The sequence below is a fragment of the Meles meles genome, chromosome X, assembly GCF_922984935.1.
Source record: "Meles meles chromosome X, mMelMel3.1 paternal haplotype, whole genome shotgun sequence".
NCBI classification, from domain to species: Eukaryota; Metazoa; Chordata; class Mammalia; order Carnivora; family Mustelidae; genus Meles; species Meles meles.
This window is the reverse complement of record NC_060087.1, coordinates 53,201,424-53,217,037: the sequence shown is the minus strand read 5'-3', so window position 1 is coordinate 53,217,037 and position 15,614 is coordinate 53,201,424.

Below are 15,614 nucleotides of genomic sequence, written 5' to 3'. Positions count from 1 at the left end.
CTGGAACAAGGGCGGACGAGAAGCTTTTTGGACACTCTGAGTTAAGGGCACACCAAGACGCTTATGCTTCCAAACATAAACGCGATCTTAAAGTGAAGATTCAAAAATGGCAGATTGTTCCCCGTTGTGGAAAGAAATTGGAACCTGGGCGTACTCTAGGCAAGTTTCATACTCTAAGGTAAGGGCACGCCAAGACCCTCATGCTTCCAAAACGTAAACTTGAGCATTAGTGAAGATTCGTATGTGGCTGTGTGTTCCGAGTTGTGGAAAGAAGTTAGTCCCTGGGCGCACGATAGGACAGTTCCATACTTGAAGTTAAGTGCAGGACAAGACCCAGATGCTTCCAAAACGTAAACTTGATCTTTAGTGAAGATTCATATGAGGCTGTGTGTTCCCAGGTGTGGAAAGTAGTTAGTTCCTGGGCGAACTAGAGGCCAGTTGCACGCCAAGAACATTATGCTTCTCAAACGTAAACTCGATCTCTAGTGATGATTCCTATGTGGCTGTGTGTTCCCAGTTGTGGAAAGCAGGTAGTCCCTGGGCGCACAATAGGCCACTTGCATACTTGAAGTTAAGTGCAGGCCAAGACCCTTATGCTTCCAAAACGTAAACTCGATGTGAAGTGAAGATTCCTATATGGCAGGTTGTTCCCAGTTGTGGAAAGAAGTTAATACCTGGGCGCACTTTAGGCCAGTTGCATACTTGACGTTAAGTGCAGGCCAAGACCCTCATGCTCCTAAAACGTAAACTCGATCTTTAGTGAAGATTCCTATGTGGCTGTGTGTTCCCAGTTGTGGAAAGAAGTTAGTCCCTGGGCGCACGATAGGACAGTTCCATACTTGAAGTTAAGTGCAGGACAAGACCCTGATGCTTCCAAAACGTAAACTTGCTCTTGAGTGAAGATTCCTATGTGGCTGTGTGTTCCCAGTTGCGGAAAGAAGTTAGTCCCTGGGCGCACGATAGGACAGTTCCATACTTGAAGTGAAGTGCTGGACTAGACCCTGATGCTTCCAAAACGTAAACTTGCTCTTGAGTGAAGATTCCTATGTGGCTGTGTATTCCCAGTTGTGGAAAGAAGTTAGTTCCTGGGCGTACTATAGGCCAGTTGCATACTTGAAGATAAGTGCAGGCCAAGAACATTATGCTTCTCAAACGTAAACTCGATCTCTAGTGATGATTCCTATATGGCTGGGTGTTCCCAGTTGTGGAAAGAAGTTAGTCCCTGGGCGCACGATAGGACAGTTCCATACTTGAAGTTAAGTGCAGGACAAGACCCTGATGCTTCCAAAACGTAAACTTGCTCTTGAGTGAAGATTCCTATGTGGCTGTGTGTTCCCAGTTGCGGAAAGAAGTTAGTCCCTGGGCGCACGATAGGACAGTTCCATACTTGAAGTGAAGTGCTGGACTAGACCCTGATGCTTCCAAAACGTAAACTTGCTCTTGAGTGAAGATTCCTATGTGGCTGTGTATTCCCAGTTGTGGAAAGAAGTTAGTTCCTGGGCGTACTATAGGCCAGTTGCATACTTGAAGATAAGTGCAGGCCAAGAACATTATGCTTCTCAAACGTAAACTCGATCTCTAGTGATGATTCCTATATGGCTGGGTGTTCCCAGTTGTGGAAAGAAGTTAGTCCCTGGGCGCACGATACGACAGTTGCATACTTGGAGTTAAGTGCAGGCCAAGACCCTTATGCTTCCCAAACGTAAACTCGATCTTTAAAGAAGACTCATAGGTGTCTGTGTGTTCCCAGTTGTGGAAAGAAGTTGGAACCTGCGCGCAATCTAGGCAAGTTGCTTACTCTAATGTAAGTGCAGGCCAAGACCCTTATGCTTCCAAAACGTAAACTCAATGTGACGTGAAGATTCCTATACGGCAGGTTGTTCCCCGTTGTGGAAAGAAGTTAGTCCCTGGGCGCACTCTAGGACAGTGGCATACTTGAAGTTACGTGCAGGCCAAGACCCTTATGCTTCCAAAACGTAAACTCGATCTCTAGTGAAGATTCCTATGTGGCTGTGTGTTCCCAGTAGTGGAAAGAAGTTAGGACCAGGGCGCACTATACGCAAGTTGCATACTCTAAGTTAAGAACAGGCCCAGACCCTTATGTTTCCAGAACGTAAACTCCATCTTTAGTGAAGATTCCTATGTGGCAGTTTGTGCCGTTCTGTGGAAAGAAGTTGGAACAAGGCCACATTAGAGGCAAGTTGGAGAGCCTAAGGTAAGTTCATGCCCAGTCCCTTATGCTTCCAAAACCTATAATCGCTCTTAAGTTTGAGTCTCCTAAGTGGAAGTGAGTTCCCAGGTGAGGGAAGATCTGAGAACAAGGGACGACTCTAAGCATGTTGGTTCCTTTGAGATAAATTCAAGTGAAGTCTCTTAGGCTTCCAAAACCTACAAACGCACTGAAGATGAACACTCCTACATGGCAGTGATATCCCAGTTGAGGAAAGGCGTTAGAACAAGGGCGGACTCTAGGCTGGTTGGACACTCTGAGTTCAGTGCTCGCCAATGCCCTTCTGCTTCCAAAACGTAACATGACGCTGAATACGAAATCCCATTCTGGCAGTGTTGGGCCAGTTGAGGAAAGAAGTTAGAACAAGGACGAACTGGAGGCAAGTTGGATACTCTGAAAGAAGTGCACACCAAGCCCCTTAGACTTCCAAAACGTTTCATCGCTCTTCAGGTGAAGTCTCATTAGTGGCAGTGTGTTCGCAGGTCAGGAAAGAACTTAGAACAAAGGCGGATTATAAGCAAGTTGGAAGCTCTAAGTAAAATGCAGGCTAAGGCCCTTAGGCTTCCGAAACTTCTAAATGCTCTTAAGTCGAAGAGGCCTATGCGGCTGTGTGTTCCCGGTTCAGGAAAGAACTTAGAACAAGGGCAGACTAGAAGCCACTTGGATACTCTGAGTTAAGTGCACGTCCAGTCCCATATGCTTCCAAAACGTATAATGGCACTTAAGGTGAGGTCTCATAAGTGGCAGTGTGTTCCCAGTTAAGGAAAGAATTTAGAACAAGGGCGGACAAGAAGCTTCTTGGATACTCTAAGTTAAGTGAACACAAAGACGCTTATGCTTCCAAAACGTCAACGCGATCTTAACGTGAAGATAAAAAATGGCAGTTTGTGCCCAGTTGTGGAAGAAGTGAGACCCTGGGCGCACTATAGGCAAGTTGCATACTCGAAGGGATGTGCAGCCCAAGACCCTTCTGCTTCCAAAACGTAAACTTGATCTGAAGTGAATATTCATGTGCGGCAGTTTGGGCCCAGTTGTGGAAAGAAGTTAGAAAAAGGCCGCATTATAGGCAAGTTGGATACTCTATGGTAAGGGCATGCCAAGTCCCTTATGCTTCCAAAACGTATCATCGCTCTGAAGGTGAAGTCTCATTAGTGGCAGTGTGCTCGCAGTTCAGGAAAGAACTTAGAACAAAGGCGGACTATAAGCAAGTTGGAAGCTCCAAGTAAAATGCAGAGCAAGGCCCTTAGGCTTCCAAAACGTATAAAAGCTCTTGAGGCGAAAGGCCTATGTGGCCGTGTATTCCCAGTTCAGGAAAAACGTAGAACAAAGGCAGAGTATAAGCCACATGGAAACTCTGAGTTAAGTGCACGTCCAGTCACTTAGGTTTCGAAACGTAAAATCGCACTGAAGGTTAAGTCTAATTAGTGGCAGTGTGTACCCAGTTACGGAAAGAATCTGGAACAAGGGCGGACGAGAAGCTTTTTGGACACTCTGAGTTAAGGGCACACCAAGACGCTTATGCTTCCAAACATAAACGCGATCTTAAAGTGAAGATTCAAAAATGGCAGATTGTTCCCCGTTGTGGAAAGAAATTGGAACCTGGGCGTACTCTAGGCAAGTTTCATACTCTAAGGTAAGGGCACGCCAAGACCCTCATGCTTCCAAAACGTAAACTTGATCATTAGTGAAGATTCGTATGTGGCTGTGTGTTCCGAGTTGTGGAAAGAAGTTAGTCCCTGGGCGCACGATAGGACAGTTCCATACTTGAAGTTAAGTGCAGGACAAGACCCAGATGCTTCCAAAACGTAAACTTGATCTTTAGTGAAGATTCATATGAGGCTGTGTGTTCCCAGGTGTGGAAAGTAGTTAGTTCCTGGGCGAACTAGAGGCCAGTTGCATACTTGAAGATAAGTGCAGGCCAAGAACATTATGCTTCTCAAACGTAAACTCGATCTCTAGTGATGATTCCTATGTGGCTGTGTGTTCCCAGTTGTGGAAAGCAGGTAGTCCCTGGGCGCACAATAGGCCACTTGCATACTTGAAGTTAAGTGCAGGCCAAGACCCTTATGCTTCCAAAACGTAAACTCGATGTGAAGTGAAGATTCCTATATGGCAGGTTGTTCCCAGTTGTGGAAAGAAGTTAATACCTGGGCGCACTTTAGGCCAGTTGCATACTTGACGTTAAGTGCAGGCCAAGACCCTCATGCTCCTAAAACGTAAACTCGATCTTTAGTGAAGATTCCTATGTGGCTGTGTGTTCCCAGTTGCGGAAAGAAGTTAGTCCCTGGGCGCACGATAGGACAGTTCCATACTTGAAGTGAAGTGCTGGACTAGACCCTGATGCTTCCAAAACGTAAACTTGCTCTTGAGTGAAGATTCCTATGTGGCTGTGTATTCCCAGTTGTGGAAAGAAGTTAGTTCCTGGACGTACTATAGGCCAGTTGCATACTTGAAGATAAGTGCAGGCCAAGAACATTATGCTTCTCAAACGTAAACTCGATCTCTAGTGATGATTCCTATATGGCTGGGTGTTCCCAGTTGTGGAAAGAAGTTAGTCCCTGGGCGCACGATAGGACAGTTCCATACTTGAAGTTAAGTGCAGGACAAGACCCTGATGCTTCCAAAACGTAAACTTGCCCTTGAGTGAAGATTCCTATGTGGCTGTGTGTTCCCAGTTGCGGAAAGAAGTTAGTCCCTGGGCGCACGATAGGACAGTTCCATACTTGAAGTGAAGTGCTGGACTAGACCCTGATGCTTCCAAAACGTAAACTTGCTCTTGAGTGAAGATTCCTATGTGGCTGTGTATTCCCAGTTGTGGAAAGAAGTTAGTTCCTGGGCGTACTATAGGCCAGTTGCATACTTGAAGATAAGTGCAGGCCAAGAACATTATGCTTCTCAAACGTAAATTCGATCTCTAGTGATGATTCCTATATGGCTGGGTGTTCCCAGTTGTGGAAAGAAGTTAGTCCCTGGGCGCACGATAGGACAGTTGCATACTTGGAGTTAAGTGCAGGCCAAGACCCTTATGCTTCCCAAACGTAAACTCGATCTTTAAAGAAGACTCATAGGTGTCTGTGTGTTCCCAGTTGTGGAAAGAAGTTGGAACCTGCGCGCAATCTAGGCAAGTTGCTTACTCTAATGTAAGTGCAGGCCAAGACCCTTATGCTTCCAAAACGTAAACTCAATGTGACGTGAAGATTCCTATACGGCAGGTTGTTCCCCGTTGTGGAAAGAAGTTAGTCCCTGGGCGCACTCTAGGACAGTTGCATACTTGAAGTTACGTGCAGGCCAAGACCCTTATGCTTCCAAAACGTAAACTCGATCTCTAGTGAAGATTCCTATGTGGCTGTGTGTTCCCAGTAGTGGAAAGAAGTTAGGACCAGGGCGCACTATACGCAAGTTGCATACTCTAAGTTAAGAACAGGCCTAGACCCTTATGTTTCCAGAACGTAAACTCCATCTTTAGTGAAGATTCCTATGTGGCAGTTTGTGCCGTTCTGTGGAAAGAAGTTGGAACAAGGCCACATTAGAGGCAAGTTGGAGAGCCTAAGGTAAGTTCATGCCCAGTCCCTTATGCTTCCAAAACCTATAATCGCTCTTAAGTTTGAGTCTCCTAAGTGGAAGTGAGTTCCCAGGTGAGGGAAGATCTGAGAACAAGGGACGACTCTAAGCATGTTGGTTCCTTTGAGATAAATTCAAGTGAAGTCTCTTAGGCTTCCAAAACCTACAAACGCACTGAAGATGAACACTCCTACATGGCAGTGATATCCCAGTTGAGGAAAGGCGTTAGAACAAGGGCGGACTCTAGGCTGGTTGGACACTCTGAGTTCAGTGCTCGCCAATGCCCTTCTGCTTCCAAAACGTAACATGACGCTGAATACGAAATCCCATTCTGGCAGTGTTGGGCCAGTTGAGGAAAGAAGTTAGAACAAGGACGAACTGGAGGCAAGTTGGATACTCTGAAAGAAGTGCACACCAAGCCCCTTAGACTTCCAAAACGTTTCATCGCTCTTCAGGTGAAGTCTCATTAGTGGCAGTGTGTTCGCAGGTCAGGAAAGAACTTAGAACAAAGGCGGATTATAAGCAAGTTGGAAGCTCTAAGTAAAATGCAGGCTAAGGCCCTTAGGCTTCCGAAACTTCTAAATGCTCTTAAGTCGAAGAGGCCTATGCGGCTGTGTGTTCCCGGTTCAGGAAAGAACTTAGAACAAGGGCAGACTAGAAGCCACTTGGATACTCTGAGTTAAGTGCACGTCCAGTCCCATATGCTTCCAAAACGTATAATGGCACTTAAGGTGAGGTCTCATAAGTGGCAGTGTGTTCCCAGTTAAGGAAAGAATTTAGAACAAGGGCGGACAAGAAGCTTCTTGGATACTCTAAGTTAAGTGAACACAAAGACGCTTATGCTTCCAAAACGTCAACGCGATCTTAACGTGAAGATAAAAAATGGCAGTTTGTGCCCAGTTGTGGAAGAAGTGAGACCCTGGGCGCACTATAGGCAAGTTGCATACTCGAAGGGATGTGCAGCCCAAGACCCTTCTGCTTCCAAAACGTAAACTTGATCTGAAGTGAATATTCATGTGCGGCAGTTTGGGCCCAGTTGTGGAAAGAAGTTAGAAAAAGGCCGCATTATAGGCAAGTTGGATACTCTATGGGAAGGGCATGCCAAGTCCCTTATGCTTCCAAAACGTATCATCGCTCTGAAGGTGAAGTCTCATTAGTGGCAGTGTGCTCGCAGTTCAGGAAAGAACTTAGAACAAAGGCGGACTATAAGCAAGTTGGAAGCTCCAAGTAAAATGCAGAGCAAGGCCCTTAGGCTTCCAAAACGTATAAAAGCTCTTGAGGCGAAAGGCCTATGTGGCCGTGTATTCCCAGTTCAGGAAAAACGTAGAACAAAGGCAGAGTATAAGCCACATGGAAACTCTGAGTTAAGTGCACGTCCAGTCACTTAGGTTTCGAAACGTAAAATCGCACTGAAGGTTAAGTCTAATTAGTGGCAGTGTGTACCCAGTTACGGAAAGAATCTGGAACAAGGGCGGACGAGAAGCTTTTTGGACACTCTGAGTTAAGGGCACACCAAGACGCTTATGCTTCCAAACATAAACGCGATCTTAAAGTGAAGATTCAAAAATGGCAGATTGTTCCCCGTTGTGGAAAGAAATTGGAACCTGGGCGTACTCTAGGCAAGTTTCATACTCTAAGGTAAGGGCACGCCAAGACCCTCATGCTTCCAAAACGTAAACTTGAGCATTAGTGAAGATTCGTATGTGGCTGTGTGTTCCGAGTTGTGGAAAGAAGTTAGTCCCTGGGCGCACGATAGGACAGTTCCATACTTGAAGTTAAGTGCAGGACAAGACCCAGATGCTTCCAAAACGTAAACTTGATCTTTAGTGAAGATTCATATGAGGCTGTGTGTTCCCAGGTGTGGAAAGTAGTTAGTTCCTGGGCGAACTAGAGGCCAGTTGCATACTTGAAGATAAGTGCAGGCCAAGAACATTATGCTTCTCAAACGTAAACTCGATCTCTAGTGATGATTCCTATGTGGCTGTGTGTTCCCAGTTGTGGAAAGCAGGTAGTCCCTGGGCGCACAATAGGCCACTTGCATACTTGAAGTTAAGTGCAGGCCAAGACCCTTATGCTTCCAAAACGTAAACTCGATGTGAAGTGAAGATTCCTATATGGCAGGTTGTTCCCAGTTGTGGAAAGAAGTTAATACCTGGGCGCACTTTAGGCCAGTTGCATACTTGACGTTAAGTGCAGGCCAAGACCCTCATGCTCCTAAAACGTAAACTCGATCTTTAGTGAAGATTCCTAAGTGGCTGTGTGTTCCCACTTGTGGAAAGAAGTTAGTCCCTGGGCGCACTCTAGGACAGTTGCATACTTGAAGTTACGTGCAGGCCAAGACCCTTATGCTTCCAAAACGTAAACTCGATCTCTAGTGAAGATTCCTATGTGGCTGTGTGTTCCCAGTAGTGGAAAGAAGTTAGGACCAGGGCGCACTATACGCAAGTTGCATACTCTAAGTTAAGAACAGGCCTAGACCCTTATGTTTCCAGAACGTAAACTCCATCTTTAGTGAAGATTCCTATGTGGCAGTTTGTGCCGTTCTGTGGAAAGAAGTTGGAACAAGGCCACATTAGAGGCAAGTTGGAGAGCCTAAGGTAAGTTCATGCCCAGTCCCTTATGCTTCCAAAACCTATAATCGCTCTTAAGTTTGAGTCTCCTAAGTGGAAGTGAGTTCCCAGGTGAGGGAAGATCTGAGAACAAGGGACGACTCTAAGCATGTTGGTTCCTTTGAGATAAATTCAAGTGAAGTCTCTTAGGCTTCCAAAACCTACAAACGCACTGAAGATGAACACTCCTACATGGCAGTGATATCCCAGTTGAGGAAAGGCGTTAGAACAAGGGCGGACTCTAGGCTGGTTGGACACTCTGAGTTCAGTGCTCGCCAATGCCCTTCTGCTTCCAAAACGTAACATGACGCTGAATACGAAATCCCATTCTGGCAGTGTTGGGCCAGTTGAGGAAAGAAGTTAGAACAAGGACGAACTGGAGGCAAGTTGGATACTCTGAAAGAAGTGCACACCAAGCCCCTTAGACTTCCAAAACGTTTCATCGCTCTTCAGGTGAAGTCTCATTAGTGGCAGTGTGTTCGCAGGTCAGGAAAGAACTTAGAACAAAGGCGGATTATAAGCAAGTTGGAAGCTCTAAGTAAAATGCAGGCTAAGGCCCTTAGGCTTCCGAAACTTCTAAATGCTCTTAAGTCGAAGAGGCCTATGCGGCTGTGTGTTCCCGGTTCAGGAAAGAACTTAGAACAAGGGCAGACTAGAAGCCACTTGGATACTCTGAGTTAAGTGCACGTCCAGTCCCATATGCTTCCAAAACGTATAATGGCACTTAAGGTGAGGTCTCATAAGTGGCAGTGTGTTCCCAGTTAAGGAAAGAATTTAGAACAAGGGCGGACAAGAAGCTTCTTGGATACTCTAAGTTAAGTGAACACAAAGACGCTTATGCTTCCAAAACGTCAACGCGATCTTAACGTGAAGATAAAAAATGGCAGTTTGTGCCCAGTTGTGGAAGAAGTTAGACCCTGGGCGCACTATAGGCAAGTTGCATACTCGAAGGGATGTGCAGCCCAAGACCCTTCTGCTTCCAAAACGTAAACTTGATCTGAAGTGAATATTCATGTGCGGCAGTTTGGGCCCAGTTGTGGAAAGAAGTTAGAAAAAGGCCGCATTATAGGCAAGTTGGATACTCTATGGGAAGGGCATGCCAAGTCCCTTATGCTTCCAAAACGGATCATCGCTCTGAAGGTGAAGTCTCATTAGTGGCAGTGTGCTCGCAGTTCAGGAAAGAACTTAGAACAAAGGCGGACTATAAGCAAGTTGGAAGCTCCAAGTAAAATGCAGAGCAAGGCCCTTAGGCTTCCAAAACGTATAAAAGCTCTTGAGGCGAAAGGCCTATGTGGCCGTGTATTCCCAGTTCAGGAAAAACGTAGAACAAAGGCAGAGTATAAGCCACATGGATACTCTGAGTTAAGTGCACGTCCAGTCACTTAGGTTTCGAAACGTATAATCGCACTGAAGGTGAAGTCTCATTAGTGGCAGTGTGTACCCAGTTACGGAAAGAATCTGGAACAAGGGCGGACGAGAAGCTTTTTGGACACTCTGAGTTAAGGGCACACCAAGACGCTTATGCTTCCAAACATAAACGCGATCTTAAAGTGAAGATTCAAAAATGGCAGATTGTTCCCCGTTGTGGAAAGAAATTGGAACCTGGGCGTACTCTAGGCAAGTTTCATACTCTAAGGTAAGGGCACGCCAAGACCCTCGTGCTTCCAAAACGTAAACTTGATCATTAGTGAAAATTCGTATGTGGCTGTGTGTTCCGAGTTGTGGAAAGAAGTTAGTCCCTAGGCGCACGATAGGACAGTTCCATACTTGAAGTTAAGTGCAGGACAAGACCCAGATGCTTCCAAAACGTAAACTTGATCTTTAGTGAAGATTCATATGAGGCTGTGTGTTCCCAGTTGTGGAAAGAAGTTAGTTCCTGGGCGTACTAGAGGCCAGTTGCATACTTGAAGATCAGTGCAGGCCAAGAATATTATGCTTCTCAAACGTAAACTCGATCTCTAGTGATGATTCCTATGTGGCTGTGTGTTCCCAGTTGTGGAAAGCAGGTAGTCCCTGGGCGCACGATAGGCCACTTGCATACTTGAAGTTAAGTGCAGGCCAAGACCCTTATGCTTCCAAAACGTAAACTCGATGTGAAGTGAAGATTCCTATATGGCAGGTTGTTCCCAGTTGTGGAAAGAAGTTAATACCTGGGCGCACTCTAGGCCAGTTGCATACTTGACGTTAAGTGCAGGCCAAGACCCTCAAGCTCCCAAAACGTAAACTCGATCTTTAGTGAAGATTCCTATGTGGCTGTGTGTTCCCAGTTGTGGAAAGAAGTTAGTCCCTGGGAGCACGATAGGACAGTTCCATACTTGAAGTTAAGTGCAGGACAAGACCCTGATGCTTCCAAAACCTAAACTTGCTCTTGAGTGAAGATTCCTATGTGGCTGTGTATTCCCAGTTGTGGAAAGAAGTTAGTTCCTCGGCGTACTATAGGCCAGTTGCATACTTGAAGATAAGTGCAGGCCAAGAACATTATGCTTCTCAAACGTAAACTCGATCTCTAGTGATGATTCCTATATGGCTGGGTGTTCCCAGTTGTGGAAAGAAGTTAGTCCATGGGCGCACGATAGGACAGTTGCATACTTGGAGTTAAGTGCAGGCCAAGACACTTATGCTTCCAAAACCTAAACTCGATCTTTAAAGAAGATTCATAGGTGTCTGTGTGTTCCCAGTTGTGGAAAGAAGTTGGAACCTGCGCGCAATCTAGGCAAGTTGCTTACTCTAATGTAAGTGCAGGACAAGACCCTTATGCTTCCAAAACGTAAACTCAATGTGACGTGAAGATTCCTATACGGCAGGTTGTTCCCCGTTGTGGAAAGAAGTTAGTCCCTGGGCGCACTCTAGGACAGTGGCATACTTGAAGTTACGTGCAGGCCAAGACCCTGATGCTTCCAAAACGTAAACTTTCTCTTGAGTGAAGATTCCTATGTGGCTGTGTGTTCCCAGTTGCGGAAAGAAGTTAGTCCCTGGGCGCACGAGAGGACAGTTCCATACTTGAAGTTAAGTGCAGGACAAGACCCTGATGCTTCCAAAACGTAAACTTGCTCTTTAGTGAAGATTCCTATGTGGCTGTGTGTTCCCAGTTGCGGAAAGTAGTTAGTCCCTGGGCGCACGAGAAGACAGTTCCATACTTGAAGTTAAGTGCAGGACAAGACCCTGATGCTTCCAAAACGTAAACTTGCTCTTGAGTGAGGATTCCTATGTGGATGTGTGTTCCCAGTTGCAGAAAGAAGTTAGTCCCTGGGCGCACGATAGGACAGTTCCATACTTGAAGTTAAGTGCAGAACAAGACCCTGATGCTTCCAAAACCTAAACTTGCTCTTGAGTGAAGATTCCTATGTGGCTGTGTGTTCCCAGTTGCGGAAAGGAGTTAGTCCCTGGGCGCACGAGAGGACAGTTCCATACTTGAAGTTAAGTGCAGGACAAGACCCTGATGCTTCCAAAACGTAAACTTGCTCTTTAGTGAAGATTCCTATGTGGCTGTGTGTTCCCAGTTGTGGAAAGAAGATAGTTCCTGGGCGTACTATAGGCCAGTTGCATACTTGAAGATAAGTGCAGGCCAAGAACATTATGCTTCTCAAACGTAAACTCGATCTCTAGTGATGATTCCGATATGGCTGGGTGTTCCCAGTTGTGGAAAGAAGTTAGTCCCTGGGTGCACGATAGGACAGTTGCATACTTGGAGTTAAGTGCAGGCCAAGACCCTTATGCTTCCAAAACGTAAACTCGAACTTTAAAGAAGATTCATAGGTGTCTGTGTGTTCCCAGTTGTGGAAAGAAGTTGGAACCTGCGCGCAATCTAGGCAAGTTGCTTACTCTAATGTAAGTGCAGGCCAAGACCCTTATGCTTCCAAAACGTAAACTCAATGTGACGTGAAGATTCCTATACGGCAGGTTGTTCCCAGTTGTGGAAAGAAGTTAGTCCCTGGGCGCACTCTAGGACAGTTGCATACTTGAAGTTACCTGCAGGCCAAGACCCTTATGTTTCCAGAACGTAAACTCCATCTTTAGTGAAGATTCCTATGTGGCAGTTTGTGCCGTTCTGTGGAAAGAAGTTGGAACAAGGCCACATTAGAGGCAAGTTGGAGAGCCTAAGGTAAGTTCATGCCCAGTCCCTTATGCTTCCAAAACCTATAATCGCTCTTAAGTTTGAGTCTCCTAATTGGAAGTGAGTTCCCAGGTGAGGGAAGATCTGAGAACAAGGGACGACTCTAAGCATGTTGGTTCCTTTGAGATAAATTCAAGTGAAGTCTCTTAGGCTTCCAAAACCTACAAACGCACTGAAGATGAACACTCCTACATGGCAGTGATTTCCCAGTTGAGGAAAGGCGTTAGAACAAGGGCGGACTCTAGGCTGGTTGGACACTCTGAGTTCAGTGCTCGCCAATGCCCTTCTGCTTCCAAAACGTAACATGACGCTGAATACGAAATCCCATTCTGGCAGTGTTGGGCCAGTTGAGGAAAGAAGTTAGAACAAGGACGAACTGGAGGCAAGTTGGATACTCTGAAAGAAGTGCACACCAAGCCCCTTAGACTTCCAAAACGTTTCATCGCTCTTCAGGTGAAGTCTCATTAGTGGCAGTGTGTTCGCAGGTCAGGAAAGAACTTAGAACAAAGGCGGATTATAAGCAAGTTGGAAGCTCTAAGTAAAATGCAGGCTAAGGCCCTTAGGCTTCCGAAACTTCTAAATGCTCTTAAGTCAAAGAGGCCTATGCGGCTGTGTGTTCCCGGTTCAGGAAAGAACTTAGAACAAGGGCAGACTAGAAGCCAGTTGGATACTCTGAGTTAAGTGCACGTCCAGTCCCATATGCTTCCAAAACGTATAATGGCACTTAAGGTGAGGTCTCATAAGTGGCAGTGTGTTCCCAGTTAAGGAAAGAATTTAGAACAAGGGCGGACAAGAAGCTTCTTGGATACTCTAAGTTAAGTGAACACAAAGACGCTTAGGCTTCCAAAACGTCAACGCGATCTTAACGTGAAGATAAAAAATGGCAGTTTGTGCCCAGTTGTGGAAGAAGTTAGACCCTGGGCGCACTATAGGCAAGTTGCATACTCGAAGGGATGTGCAGCCCAAGACCCTTCTGCTTCCAAAACGTAAACTTGATCTGAAGTGAATATTCATGTGCGGCAGTTTGGGCCCAGTTGTGGAAAGAAGTTCGAAAAAGGCCGCATTATAGGCAAGTTGGATACTCTATGGGAAGGGCATGCCAAGTCCCTTATGCTTCCAAAACGTATCATCGCTCTGAAGGTGAAGTCTCATTAGTGGCAGTGTGCTCGCAGTTCAGGAAAGAACTTAGAACAAAGGCGGACTACAAGCAAGTTGGAAGCTCCAAGTAAAATGCAGAGCAAGGCCCTTAGGCTTCCAAAACGTATAAAAGCTCTTGAGGTGAAAGGCCTATGTGGCCGTGTATTCCCAGTTCAGGAAAAACGTAGAACAAAGGCAGAGTATAAGCCACATGGATACTCTGAGTTAAGTGCACGTCCAGTAACTTAGGTTTCGAAACGTATAATCGCACTGAAGGTGAAGTCTCATTAGTGGCAGTGTGTACCCAGTTACGGAAAGAATCTGGAACAAGGGCGGACGAGAAGCTTTTTGGACACTCTGAGTTAAGGGCACACCAAGACGCTTATGCTTCCAAACATAAACGCGATCTTAAAGTGAAGATTCAAAAATGGCAGATTGTTCCCCGTTGTGGAAAGAAATTGGAACCTGGGCGTACTCTAGGCAAGTTTCATACGCTAAGGTAAGGGCACGCCAAGACCCTCATGCTTCCAAAACGTAAACTTGATCATTAGTGAAGATTCGTATGTGGCTGTGTGTTCCGAGTTGTGGAAAGAAGTTAGTCCCTGGGCGCACGATAGGACAGTTCCATACTTGAAGTTAAGTGCAGGACAAGACCCAGATGCTTCCAAAACGTAAACTTGATCTTTAGTGAAGATTCATATGAGGCTGTGTGTTCCCAGTTGTGGAAAGATGTTAGTTCCTGGGCGTACTAGAGGCCAGTTGCATACTTGAAGATAAGTGCAGGCCAAGAACATTATGCTTCTCAAACGTAAACTCGATCTCTAGTGATGATTCCTATGTGGCTGTGTGTTCCCAGTTGTGGAAAGCAGGTAGTCCCTGGGCGCACGATAGGACAGTTGCATACTTGGAGTTAAGTGCAGGCCAAGACCCTTATGCTTCCAAAACGTAAACTCGATCTTTAAAGAAGATTCATAGGTGTCTGTGTGTTCCCAGTTGTGGAAAGAAGTTGGAACCTGCGCGCAATCTAGGCAAGTTGCTTACTCTAATGTAAGTGCAGGCCAAGACCCTTATGCTTCCAAAACGTAAACTCAATGTGACGTGAAGATTCCTATACGGCAGGTTGTTCCCTGTTGTGGAAAGAAGTTAGTCCCTGGGCGCACTCTAGGACAGTGGCATACTTGAATTTACGTGCAGGCCAAGACCCTTATGCTTCCAAAACGTAAACTCGATCTCTAGTGAAGATTCCTATGTGGCTGTGTGTTCCCAGTTGTGGAAAGAAGTTAGAACCTGGGCGCACGATAGGCCACTTGCATATTGAAGTTAAGTGCAGGCCAAGACCCTTATGCTTCCAAAACGTAAACTCGATGTGAAGTGAAGATTCCTATATGGCAGGTTGTTCCCAGTTGTGGAAAGAAGTTAATACCTGGGCGCACTCTAGGCCAGTTGCATACTTGACGTTAAGTGCAGGCCAAGACCCTCATGCTCCCAAAACGTAAACTCGATCTTTAGTGAAGATTCCTATGTGGCTGTGTGTTCCCAGTTGTGGAAAGAAGTTAGTCCCTGGGCGCACGATAGGACAGTTCCATACTTGAAGGTAAGTGCAGGACAAGACCCTGATGATTCCAAAACGTAAACTTGCTCTTGAGTGAAGATTCCTATGTGGCTGTGTGTTCCCAGTTGCGGAAAGAAGTTAGTCCCTGGGCGCACGATAGGACAGTTCCATACTTGAAGTTAAGTGCAGGACAAGACCCTGATGCTTCCAAAACGTAAACTTGCTCTTGAGTGAAGATTCCTATGTGGCTGTGTGTTCCCAGTTGCGGAAAGAAGTTAATTCCTGGGCGTGCTATAGGCCAGTTGCATACTTGAAGATAAGTGCAGGCCAAGAACATTATGCTTCTCAAACGTAAACTCGATCTCTAGTGATGATTCCTATATGGCTGGGTGTTCCCAGTTGTGGAAAGAA